This window comes from Delphinus delphis, chromosome 1 (assembly GCF_949987515.2).
Source record: "Delphinus delphis chromosome 1, mDelDel1.2, whole genome shotgun sequence".
NCBI classification, from domain to species: Eukaryota; Metazoa; Chordata; class Mammalia; order Artiodactyla; family Delphinidae; genus Delphinus; species Delphinus delphis.
The window spans coordinates 44,846,052-44,858,682 of record NC_082683.1 but is presented as its reverse complement, the minus strand read 5'-3'; the positions used below and the strand labels follow the sequence as shown (position 1 = coordinate 44,858,682).

At 38.8% G+C, this 12,631-nt stretch overlaps 1 protein-coding gene across 8 annotated transcripts in view; it reads left to right on the top strand.

Annotated features, from left to right (window-relative positions):
* The first annotated feature begins 391 nt into the window (after positions 1–391).
* The window catches only part of IFT25 (intraflagellar transport 25), a 36,572-nt gene continuing 24,332 nt past the window's right edge, over positions 392–12,631 (top strand). The window contains exons 1-2 of one of the 8 annotated variants that reach the window (XM_060022398.1): positions 467–562; positions 1,213–1,424. The gene's annotated coding sequence lies outside the window, so the exon portion shown is untranslated. Of the gene's footprint in view, positions 563–706; positions 1,425–12,631 lie in introns of those variants that run through there. The other 7 variants (XM_060022426.1, XM_060022370.1, XM_060022416.1 and 4 more) reach the window with 7 other exon arrangements.

Sequence of the window (12,631 nt, the reverse complement as noted above, 5' to 3'; positions counted from 1 at the left end):
CCGGACCCGGGGCTGGCGACCTGAGGGCCTAGGGCTCTTAGCAGGGAGAGGTGGGGACTGCGCGTGCGTGCTCTTGCGAGGGCGGGTCCCGTGGGTCTCAGAAGCCCCAGGGAGCCAGCTTAGCTGGGGGAGGGTAAGCAGCGTGTGCTCGGGCGCTTGCCTAGGGAAAGGCCCTTGGGCGGGGCTGCGGAGCTCAGCCCGCGCAGTAAGGAAGAGCACGGGGGCGTGGTCTGGGGGCGGGGCCTGAGGGAGACTGGGCGCGTACAACCGGGAGTACAGCGGTGCGCGACTGGGATCTCAGAGGAGGCTGGGCGGGAGCGGGGCGGAGCTGGGGACCGGCTCGCTGCGCAGGGTGGGGCGGGACGGGGCAGAGCCTGTGGGCGGGGTGGAGCGAAGATCCGGGAGTAGGATTTGAGCGCCCGCGAATTCCGCGGAGGCCTGCGGAAAGGGAAGGGGGCGGGGCGGTAGGGAGACCTCGAGGCCCGACAATCAGCGCGCTTAGAGCTAACCGGAGGCCCAGGCGAGCAGGGTGGTTCGGCGGGCTCGGCTGGCACCGGGGGAGGTGGGAGCCTGGCTGGGCGAGGCCGACGGAGGTGGGGGATGCTGGTGGAGGAGGGAGAGAGCGAGCGTGGCTGGGGTGGTGAGGAGACGCGCGGCGCGGAGGCGGACGGTGGGCGGGCGGTGAGGTGACCGGGATGGTGGAAGACTGACGCATGACGCAGGTCTGTTCACTCCCCTGAGTCCTAGAGACACTAGTGCCAGCCCACGAACTTTCTGGAAGCCAGAAATAATGTTTTGACCCCCAAAAGGGAAAATCAGTTCCAAATAGAAATTAATAAATGTATCCAAATGTAACCTATTAACTGGAACGTAACCCATATACTTAAGAATTATATTTGATGTAGAATGTGTGTTCATATATTTTATGTAATTTGGGCCGGGCGTCCAGAAGTATGTGTTTAGGGCCCTTGGAGCTATTGAAATGGTCTTGAACTGAGTAGAAGGGTGTGGGACGGAGGTGAAAGGGTAGTGTCAGGGCTGGTTGCCTTTCAAGTGATACCAAGCTATAGGCCCTGGCCCTGGGGAGGCAGAGGATGGCCGTTTTCTAATTTACACAAAAGTTCCCAGTGGATGATGTTATGGGAAAGGGTTTGAGGAGTCTGGTTCTAAGAGTACCAGACGCAAGGGGTACTCTTTCCTGACCACAAGAAGAAAGTGAACTGAAGGCTTGGCGCAGAAAGCTTTTTGGAAAGAAAGGTTACGTGAACTGGAGGTGAAAGGGTTGGGTAAGTGGCACTGGGTTTAGAGGAGGATAAGGCACCAGGGAAGTCCAGGGTCAGGGAGTTTTAAAAATGCAGAGGATGGCACCCCAGAGTGCACCACCTTTGATGAACTGAGGCCCTGAGTGAACACGTGTGAGTTAGGTAAGGCATCCCAGGATGGGGGGTTAGATTACATCCTGAACCTGCATTTTGGAGTTAAGGAAGCAACATACCTGTTGAGTTGTGTTATGGGTTTCTTCGGGATTGGTGTGCCTCTTTCGCATTAAGCGCAACAAAGAAACCTTAAAGTGAACCCAAATTCTGCCGCTTCTTGTTATTTAAATAATTCCATCCAACACAGGAAAAAGGAAGGGTATTGGTGGCTATAGGAGGTATGAAATGAGTTTTGTATTAAAGTACATATTTGCTTCCTTCAGATAATTTAGGTGGTAAGAATGTGACGTCAGAAAAGAACTGAACATTTGGAGAATACATGCTCTTATTTATCTACTACACATCAATGCTAGATATATTTCCCTAAAACATATTACTTTTTTAAAGCAAATTCTGTCCTTAAGTCTCCATCCCCCACATTTCCACTGCCAAGTAGGTTACCACAGGGTTTTTCTACCTCTGCACTATTCACATTTTCCGTCAGATAATTATTTGATTTGGGGGACTGTCCTGTGCATTGTGGAATATTTAGCAGCATCATGAAATGCCCACTAGATGCCAATAGCATCACCCCCCCACCCCCAGTATGACAGCCAAACTGGCTCTAGACATTGACAAATGTCCCCTGGGGGGCTGAATCACCCCCAGTCCAATTGAGAACTACTGGACTACAGACTAAAGCCTACCATCTTTACCTGGCTTTCAAGTTTCTTCATTATCTGTTCCTAATCTACCTTTCCTAGAATTTCATTCAGGCTAAAAGAACCCCAGTGCAAGAGTTCTTTCTCTGGTTTCCTCCGTAGGTTATCACCTAGTCTTCTTCTTGGACACTTTCAGGGATGGAAAAGATTAAAAATCTTTACTTTGCTGGAAAGTTCTTACATCTATGATGTCTTCCTGCTTACAGTTCGTATTTGTTGAGTCCAGTTAAATCCTTTTTCCATTTGTGAAGACTTGTGATATTAAAACTTGTAGTCATATTTCTCTCACTAAAGTATCTCTTCTTTAAACGATAGTCTTTCAACTCCCTCCATGTAACATAGTTTATAGATCATCATGAACGTTCTGTTCTCTGAACAATATCAAGCCTGATAATGTCCTACTTAAATTATACTACCTAGAACTGAACACAGTATTCTAGATGTGGATCACACTGTTTGCACATAACAAATTATTAGTTTCATGTTTGTCCATTCTCCTTGACTCTGAACTTAAAGGCAAAAACAACTCTTAAGTCACCATCTTTGTCTTAGGTTTACATAGTCAAAGATTACTACGTAGTGTCTTTGCATTACTAGCACAGTGCCTGGCCCTTAGTTGGTTTTCAAAGATTTTGGTAGAATTTAGTTCCTTCTTAGCTACACTAATGTAATTTAAAATAACATTCCTTTACCTTTGGGGGCAGATATAGTACACTCTTGCCTTATAGTGACTTTGCAATCAACTAATCCTCTGCATGTTATAGATGAAAGGTTGGCAAATTTTTTATGGGCTAGATAATAAATATTTTAGGTTTTATGAGCCTTATAGTCTGTCACAGCTATTCTGCTCTGTCACTATAGCACAAAAGTAGCTATAGACAATATATAAATGAATGAGTGTGGCCATTTCTAATAAAACTATTCATGGACACTGAACTGTGAATTTCATATTTCATATAATGTTCATGTGCCACAAAATATTTTGATTTTGAAAACATATTTTAAAATGTAAAAAACGTTCTTAGTTTATGGGCCATACAAAAACAGGTGTCAGGGTAGATTTGGCTCACAGGCAGTAGTTTGACAATCCCTGATCTAGGCCGTTCCTTGTGTGATTGATTTTTTAAGTCTGAGTATATTAAATATCTTATTCATTGCAACCTATCTTTCTAGCTTGCTCAGATTTTTTGTGTGCTAATTCTTTCATCCAGTATATTAGCTGACATCACAGCTTTGTGTCATCTGCAAAACTGATAAACATATTTTTTCCTTCCTTAATTAATAATAATCTTGAATGGGATAAGGGTAGAGGTCTTACACAGTTCATTTTGTTCCATTAATCACCATTCTTTGAGTATTACCATTCCAAGAATTATAAATATCTACCTAAAGTACTGCCTATCACCCATCCCATATTTATTCATCTCATCCACAGGCTGTCTTGGGATGCTTTGTCTGAAGTTTTGTTGAAATGTTCAGGAATATCCCTAATAGGTAGTAACTCTATCAAACAAACAAAAAGAAATATGTAGGTTTGGTATAACTTGTGAATTAATGGTACTGTTGCTTTCCAATTTTACTACTTTCTTGTTTAGATTTTCAAAGCTATCCTTTTAATAATAATGAAATTTAGTAATTTTAGAATTTTGTTGAAAATTCACATCCAAGTACATCAGCCTCCATTTCCAGGAATTCACCGTATTTTTTTGTCTTCAAACTAAATGTTAACAGTGTTCATATAACACCTGTTCTCTGGTATCAGTAGTATTAAAAGCTGTAGTAAGATTGGCAAGAAAAAAGGCAAAATAAAAGCATATTCGAATATATACTTTTTTCTGAACCACTGCTTTTAACACTTGACCAATCTTACCACAGCTTTTAACACTATCAATACTAGATTTTAAAATTACAATAGAAAATGCACTTTGTGCCAATAAATATAAAATCTAGGAAGAAAGAATTTTCTCAAAATACAGATTTCAAAATTGACTCAGGAAAGTGTAGAAAGCCTGAAAAGAACTACTGAATTGAAAATAGTCAAAAATCTACATACGAACACTTTACTAGGCTTATAGGATCCAATGACCCAGCAAATAGAAAAATAAGGGAAGCTCTCCAGCTTCTTTATGTTCAGGGTACAGTCTAAATTCCAAATCCAGACATAGACTAAATAACAACAAAAAAAATTATAGGCCAATTTCACTTAGAAATATATTTGCAAAATTTCTAAAAATAATAGCAAACTGAATCCAACTATGGATAAAAATACCAGTACACCTTGGCCGTGTAGATAGAGTTTATGCTGAGAACTGGGGATGCTATAACATTAGAAATCTTGATTTAATTTATCACATTAACCTGTAGAAACATCTATGTGATCACCTTAGTAAATGTTAGAAGAGCATTTGATAAAATTCAACGTTCATTTGTGCTTAAAAAATAAAAGCTAACAAACTAAAGAGAAGGGAATTTCTATAACCCAATGAACAGTGTCTAACAAAACCTTCACTGAGCATCACATTTAATGGTGAAATGTTAGAAATATTCCTTGTAAAGAATAAGATTTTTAAAAAATAATGTTATTTTTTTGAAGATCATTTATAGTAACAATGGAAATGATAAGGTATCTAAGAGTGAATCTAATGAAAGAGGCGAAGATATGTTCCTAGAAAACTGTAAAACAATTTAAGGACTTAAAAGAAGTCTTAAGTTAATGAAAAGATACTCCAGATCCATGGATTTGAAAACTCATTATAAACATGTCACTTCTCTCCCAATTAATCTATAATGGAATTGAATTATAATTAACATCTCAGAAAATGTTTTAATATAATTTAACAAAACTATAATAATCAAGTATAAAGCATAAAACAAAAAATTTTTGAAAATTAAGTAGGGGAATTTACCTTACCAGATATTAAGATTTATTCTATCTTATTCTATCCTTTTAGTTTTATATTTAGAGTGTGTCTCTTGAAAAGAGTACTTAGTTTTTTTTTTTTCTTCAGTCTTAAAGTGTTTAGTTTACTAACATTTAATGGAATAATCTGTGTGTTTGTGCTTAAATCTGTCTTCTGGCTATTTATTTTCAATTTGTCCTAACTGACTTAATTAGTTTTTTCTTCCTTTTCTACCTTCTTTCAAATTTACCATGTATTTTATGGTATTCCATTTTTTCCTCTCTGTTGGCCTCCTTCCTATAACTCTATGTTTTTTAGTGGTTGCTTTATCCTAAGTCTAGGATTATAACATGTATCCTTACTGTCTTTTTGTTTTTAACATCTTTATTGGAGTATAATTGCTTTACAATGGTGTGTTAGTTTCTGCTTTATAACAAAGTGAATCAGCTATACATATATAAATATCCCCATATCTCCTCCCTCTTGCGTCTCCCTCCCACCCTCCCTATCTCACCACTCTAGGTGGTCACAGAGCACTGAGCTGATCTCCCTGTGCTATACGGCTGCTTACTACTAGCTATCTATTTTACATTTGGTAGTATATATAAGTCCATGCCACTCTCTCACTTTGTCCCAGCTTACCCTTCCCCCTCCCTGTGTCCTCAAGTGCATTCTCTACGTCTGTGTCTTAATTCCTGTCCTGCCCCTAGGTTCATCAGAACCATTTTTATTTTTTAGATTCCATATATATGTGTTAGCATACGGTATTTGTTTTTCTGACTTAGTTCACTGTATGACAGACTCTAGGTCCATTCACCTCACTACAAATAACTCAGCTTCATTTCTTTTTATGGCTGAGTAATATTCCATTGTATATATGTGCCACATCTTCTTTATCCATTCATCTGTCGATGGACACTTAGGTTGCTTCCGTGTCCTGGCTATTGTAAATAGTGCTGCAATGAACATTGTGGTACATGACTCTTTGAATTATGGTTTTCTCAGGGTATATGCCCAGTAGTGGGATTGCTGGGTCATATAGTAGTTCTATTTTTAGTTTTTTAAGTAACCTCCATACTGTTCTCCCTAGTGGCTGTATCAATTTACATTCCCACCAACAGTGCAAGAGGGTTCCTTTTTTCTCCACACCCTCTCCAGCATTTATTGTTTGTAGATTTTTTGATGATGACCATTCTGACCGGTGTGAGGTGATGCCTCATTGTAGTTTTGATCTGCATTTCTCTAATGATTAGTGATGTTGAGCATTCTTTCATGTGTTTATTGGCAATCTTCTTTGGAGAAATGTCTATTTAGGTCTTCCACCCATTTTTGGATTGGGTTGTTTGTTTTTTTGATATTGAGCTGCATGAGCTGCTTGCATATTTTGGAGATTAATCCTTTGTCAGTCCCTTCATTTGCAAATATTTTCTCCCATTCTGAGGGTTGTCTTTTGGTCTTGTTTATGGTTTCCTTTGCTGTGCAAAAGCTTTGAAGTTTCATTAGGTCCCATTTGTTTATTTTTGTTTTTATTTCCATTTCTCTAGGAGGTGGGTCAAAAAGGATCTTGCTGTGACTTATGTCATAGAGTGTTCTTCCTATGTTTTCCTCTAAGAGTTTTATAGTGTCTGCCCTTACACTTAGGTCTTTAATCCATTTTGACTTTATTTTTGTGTGTGGTGTTAGGAAGTGTTCTAATTTCATTCTTTTACATGTAGCTGTAGTTTTCCCAGCACCACTTATTGAAGAGGCTGTCTTTTCTCCATTGTTATACTCTTGCCTCCTTTATCAAAGATAAAGTGACCATATGTGTGTGGGTTTATCTCTGGGCTTTCTATCCTGTTCCACTGATCTATATTTCTTTTTTGTGCCAGTACCATTCTGTCTTGATTACTGTAGCTTTGTAGTGTAGTCTGAAGTCCGGAAATCTGATTCCTCCAGCTCAGTTTTTCGTTCTCAAGATTGTTTTGGCTATTCGGGGTCTTTTGTGTTTCCATACAAATTGTGCAACTTTTTGTTCTAGTTCTGTGAAAAATGCCATTCGTAGTTTGATAGGGATTGCATTGAATCTGTAGATTGCTTTGGGTAGTATAGTCATTTTTACAATGTTGATTCTTCCAATCCAAGGACATAGTGTATGTCTCCATCTGTTTGTATCATCTTTAATTTCTTTCATTAGTGTCTTACAGTTTTCTGCATAGAGGTCTTTTGTCTCCTTAGGTAGGTTTATTCCTAGGTATTTTATTCTTTTTGTTGCAGTGGTAATTGGGAGTGTTTCCTTAATTTCTCTTTCAGATTTTTCATTGTTAGTGTATAGGAATGCAAGAGATTTTTGTGCATTAATTTTGTATCCTGCTACTCTACCAAATTCATTGATTAGCTCTAGTAGTTTTCTGGTAGCATCTTTAGGATTCTCTATGTATAGTATCATGTCATCTGCAAACAGTGACAGTTTTACTTCTTTTCTGATTTGGATTCCTTTTATTTTTTTTTTTCTTTGGTTGCTGTGGCTAAAACTTCCTAAACTATGTTGAATAATAGTGATGAGAGTGGGCAACCTTGTCTTGCGCCTGATCTTAGTGGAAATGGTTTCAGTTTTTCACCTTTGAGAACAATGTTGGCTGTGGGTTTGTCATATATGGCCTTCATTGTGTTGAGGTAGGTTCCCTCTGTGCCTACTTTCTGGAGAGTTTTTATCGTAAATGGGTATTGAGTTTTGTCAAACGCTTTTTCTGCATCTATTGAGATTATCATATGGTTTTTATCCTTCAGTTTGTTAACATGGTGTATCACATTGATTGATTTGTGTATATTGAAGAATCCTTGCATTCCTGGGATAAATCCCACTTGATCATGGTGTGTGATCCTTTTAATGTGCTGTTGGATTCTGTTTCCTAGTATTTTGTTGAGGATTTTTGCATCTATGTTTATCAGTGATATTGGCCTGTAGTTTTCTTTTTTTGTGACATCTTTGTCTGGTTTTGGTATCAGGGTGATAGTGACCTCATAGAATGGGTTTGGGAGTGTTCCTCCCTCTGCTATATTTTGGAAGAGTTTGAGAAGAACAGGTGTTAGCTTTTCTCTAAGTGTTTGATAGAATTTGCTTGTGAAGCCGTCTGGTCCTGGGCTTTTGTTTGTTGGAAGATTTTTAATCACAGGTTCAATTTCAGTGCTTGTGATTGGTCTGTTTATATTTTCTATTTCTTCCTGGTTCAGTCTCAGAAGTTTGTGCATTTCTAAGAATTTGTCCATTTCTTCCAGGTTGTCCATTTTATTGGCATATGGTTGCTTGTAGTAATCTCTCATGATCCTTTGTATTTCTGCAGTGTCAGTGGTTACTTCTCCTTTTTCATTTCTAGTTCTGTTGATTTCAGTCTTCTCCCTTTTTTTCTTGATGAGTCTGGCTAATGGTTTATCAATTTTGTTTATCTTCTTAAAGAACCAGCTTTTAGTTTTATGGATCTTTGCTATTGTTTCCTTCATTTCTTTTTCATTTATTTTTGATCTTTATTATTTCTTTCCTTCTGCCAACTTTGGGGGGTTTTTGTTCTTCTTTTTCTAATTGCTTTAGGTGTAAGGTTAGGTTGTTTGTTTGAGATGTTTCTTGTTTCTTAAGGTAAGATTGTGTTGCTGTAAACTTCCCACTTAGAACTGCTTTTGCTGCATCCCAAAGGTTTTGGGTCGTCGTGTTTTAATTGTCATTTGTTTCTAGGTATTTTTTTATTTCTTCTTTGATTTCTTCAGTGATCTCTTGGTTATTTAGTAATGTATTGTTTAGCTTCCATGTGTTTGTATTTTTTTAGTTTTTTTCCTGTAATTATTATTTAGTATCAGAGCGAGTGTTGTCGTCAGAAAAGATACTTGATACGATTTCAATTTTGTTAAATTTACCAAGGCTTGATTTGTGACCCAAGATATGGTCTACCCTGGAGAATGTTCCATGATTTGATTTGTGACCCAAGGCTTGATTTGTGACCCAAGATATGGTCTACCCTGGAGAATGTTCCATGAGCACTTGAGAAGAAAGTGTATTCTGTTGGTTTTGGTTGGAATGTCCTATAAGTATCAGTTAAGTCCATCTTGTTTAATGTGTTATCTAAAGCTTGTGTTTGCTTATTTATTTTCATTTTGGATGATCTGTCCATTGGTGAAAGTGGGGTGTTGAAGTCCCCTACTATTATTGTGTTACTGTCAATTTCCCCTTTTATGGCTGTTAGCATTTGCCTTATGTATTGAGGTGCTCCTATATTGGGTGCATAAATATTTATAATTGTTATGTTTTCTTCTTGGATTGATCCCTTGATCATTATGTAGTGTCCTTATCTCTTGTAACAGTCTTTATTTTATTTTTATTTTTTATTATTATTATTTTTTTGCGGTACGCGGGCCTCTCACTGTTGTGGCCTCTCCCGTTGCGGAGCACAGGCTCCAGACGCGCATGCTCAGCAGCCATGGCTTACGGGCCCAGCCGCTCCGCGGCATGTGGGATCCTCCCGGACCGGGGCACGAACCCATGTCTCCCGCATCGGCAGGCGGACTCTCAACCACTGCACCACCAGGGAAGCCCTGTATTTAATTTTTGATAGTTTGATTAGTATGTGTTTCAGCATGTTTCTCTTTGGGTTTATCTTATATGGGACTCTCTATGCTTCCTGGACTTGGGTGACTGTTTCTTTTCCCATGTTTGGGAAGTTTTCGACTGTAATCTCTTCAAATATTTTCTCAGAACCTTTCTTTTTCTCTTCTTCTTCTGGGATCCCTATATTTCGAATGTTTGTGAATTTAATGTTGTCCCAGAGATCTCTGAGACTCTCCTCAATTCTTTTCATTCTTTTTTCTTTTTTGTGCTCCCTGGCAGTTATTTCCACCATTTTATCTTCCAGCTCACTTATCTGTTCTTCTGACTCAGTTATTCTCTTACTCATTCCTTCTTGAGTATTTTTAATTTCAGTAATTGTGTTTTTCATTACTGTTTGTTTGCTCTTTACTTCTTCTAGATCCTTGTTAAATGTATCTTGTATTTTCTCCATTGTGTTTCTGAGATTTTGGATCATCTTTACTATCATCACTCTGAATTCATTTTCAGGTAGGTTGCCTATTTTGTCTTCATTTATTTGGTCTTGTAGGTTTTTACCTTGCTTCTTCATCTGTAATGTATTTATTTGTCATTTCATTTTTTTTGTTCTCTTGATGGATGGTGCTGTATTCCTGTCTTACTGGTTGTTTGGCCTGAGGCATCCAGCACTGGAGTTTGCAGGCAGTTGGGTAGAGCTGGGTCTTGGTGCTGAGATGAGGACCTCCGGGAGGCCTCACTACGACTGATATTCCCTGGGGTCTGAGGTTCTCTGTTAGTCTAGCAGTTTGGACTCAGAGCTCCCACCACAGGAGCATGGGCCTGACCTCTGGCCTGGGGACCAAGATCCCGCAAGCCAGTCGCTGGGGGTTCTTCCCATCCCCTTAGGTGTCCACGGTCCCTCACTGGTGCCTCGTAAGTGCCCTAGATGTGAGGAGATGCGAATTCCGTAACCTCCTAGTATGCCATCTTGACTCCGCCCCATCCTTACTATCTTACTCTACTTTGAATTAATAGCATATCACTTCATGTTCAACATAAGAACTTTGCAAAAGTACTTCACAGAAAACACAGTGTCATTTACTTTTTTATTGCCTTTTGTGTTATTATATTTATTACTTCTACATCTATTAAATTTCTACCATTCATTGATATTGTTTTCACTTTAGTCAGTAGTCTTTTTTTTTTTTTTTCTTCTGGCCACACCACGCAGCATGTGGGGTCTTAGTTCCCTGGCCAGGGATCAAACCTGTGCCTCCTGCAGTGGAAGTGCAGAGTTTTAACCACTGGACTGCCAGGGAAGTCCCCTACTCAGTAGCCTCTTAAATAAATTTTAAGAATATTCTTTTATGTTAGCAATATATTTGCCATCTCCAGTGCTCTTCATTCCTTCCCACAGATCCAGGATTCAGCTTGTAATCATATCCCTCCAGCCTAAAGTACTTCATTTAATATTTTTTGTACTGTGGGTCTACTGGTAACAAATACTTTCAGTTTTTGTTTGTCTTTATTTTGCCTTCATCTTTTTTTTTGGCCGTGTTGGGTCTTCGTTGCTGCATGCGGGCTTTCACTAGTTACGGCAAGCAAGGGCTACTCTTTGTTGCAGTGCACGGGCTTCTCATTGCAGTGGCTTCTCTTGTTGCAGAGCATGGGCTGTAGGCGCACGGGCTCAGTAGTTGTGGCAGGCAGGCCCTAGAGTGCACGGGCTTCAGTAGTTGCAGCTCGCGGACTCTAGGGCATGTGGGCTTCATTAGTTGTAGCTCATGGGCTCTAGAGCGCAGCCTTAGTAGTTGTGGCACACGGCCTTAGTTGCTCCATGGACATGGGATCTTCCTGGACCAGGGATCAAACCCATGTCCCCTGTATTGGCAGGCAGATTCTTAACCACTTCGCCACCAGGGAAGTCCCTGCCTTCACTTTTTAAGGGTATTTTTGCTGGGTATAGGATTCTATATTTTTTCTTTCAGCATGTCAAGGACATCATTCCATTTTCTTTTGGCTTCCACTGTTAATGATAAGTCAGTTTTGATTCTTCTTGTTGTTTTTCTGCATATAAGGTGTTTTTTGCTTGACTGCTTTTAACTTTTTTCTTTAATTTTCAACAATTGACTAAGGTGTGCCTGGGTGGGATCTTCTTTGTACTTATGCAACTTATGGTTCACTGAACTTCTTGGATCTGTCGGTTTATGTCTTTCATAGATTTTGGAAAATTTTCAGCCATATCTCCTTAAATTATTCTTCTATATTATTCTCTTTCTCCTCTCCTTCTGGGATTCTAGTTACATGTATTTCAGATTAGTTTGATATTGTTTCACAGGTATATGATGCTCTGTTATTTTCATTTTTTTCCCCTCTGTTTCATTTTGGATTATTTCTATTGACCTATCTTTAAATTCACTGACCTTTTCTTGTGCTGTGTCCAATCTGATGTTAAACCCATCTAATGAATTCTTTATTTCAGATATGGTATTTTTCAGTTCTAGAATTTCTACTGTGTTCTTTTTTATAGTTTCCATTTCTCTGCTAAAATTCCCTTTCTGTTCACCCATTTTGTCCATCTTTTCACTGAATTCTTTAATCAATTTATAATTCCCGCACCTGGGTCATCTGTAGATCTGCTTCAAATGACTTTTTTTTAAGTTTTTAATTTTTAAAAAGTTTTTATATTTAAATTTTTTATTGAACTATAGTTTCTCTACAATATTATCTTAATTTCAGGTGTACAGTATAGTGATTCAGTATTTTTACAGATTATACTCCACTAAAAGTTATTAAAAGATAATGGCTATAATTCCTTGTGCTATTCAGATGACTTTGCATGTTCGACATTGTGTTTAAAAGAATGGTAGACACTGAAGTAGATAATGTTTTTTTCCCAGAGAGAACACACGATTTTCTTTGTCTGTTAGCTAGGATAAGGGGCAGATCATTTCAGTCCAACTAGGGGTTATGCTGGGATTGTAATGAGTTGTAGTTTTATTTAAATTGTTTCAGTTTACCTCTGATTTCACATATTTGAGAGTG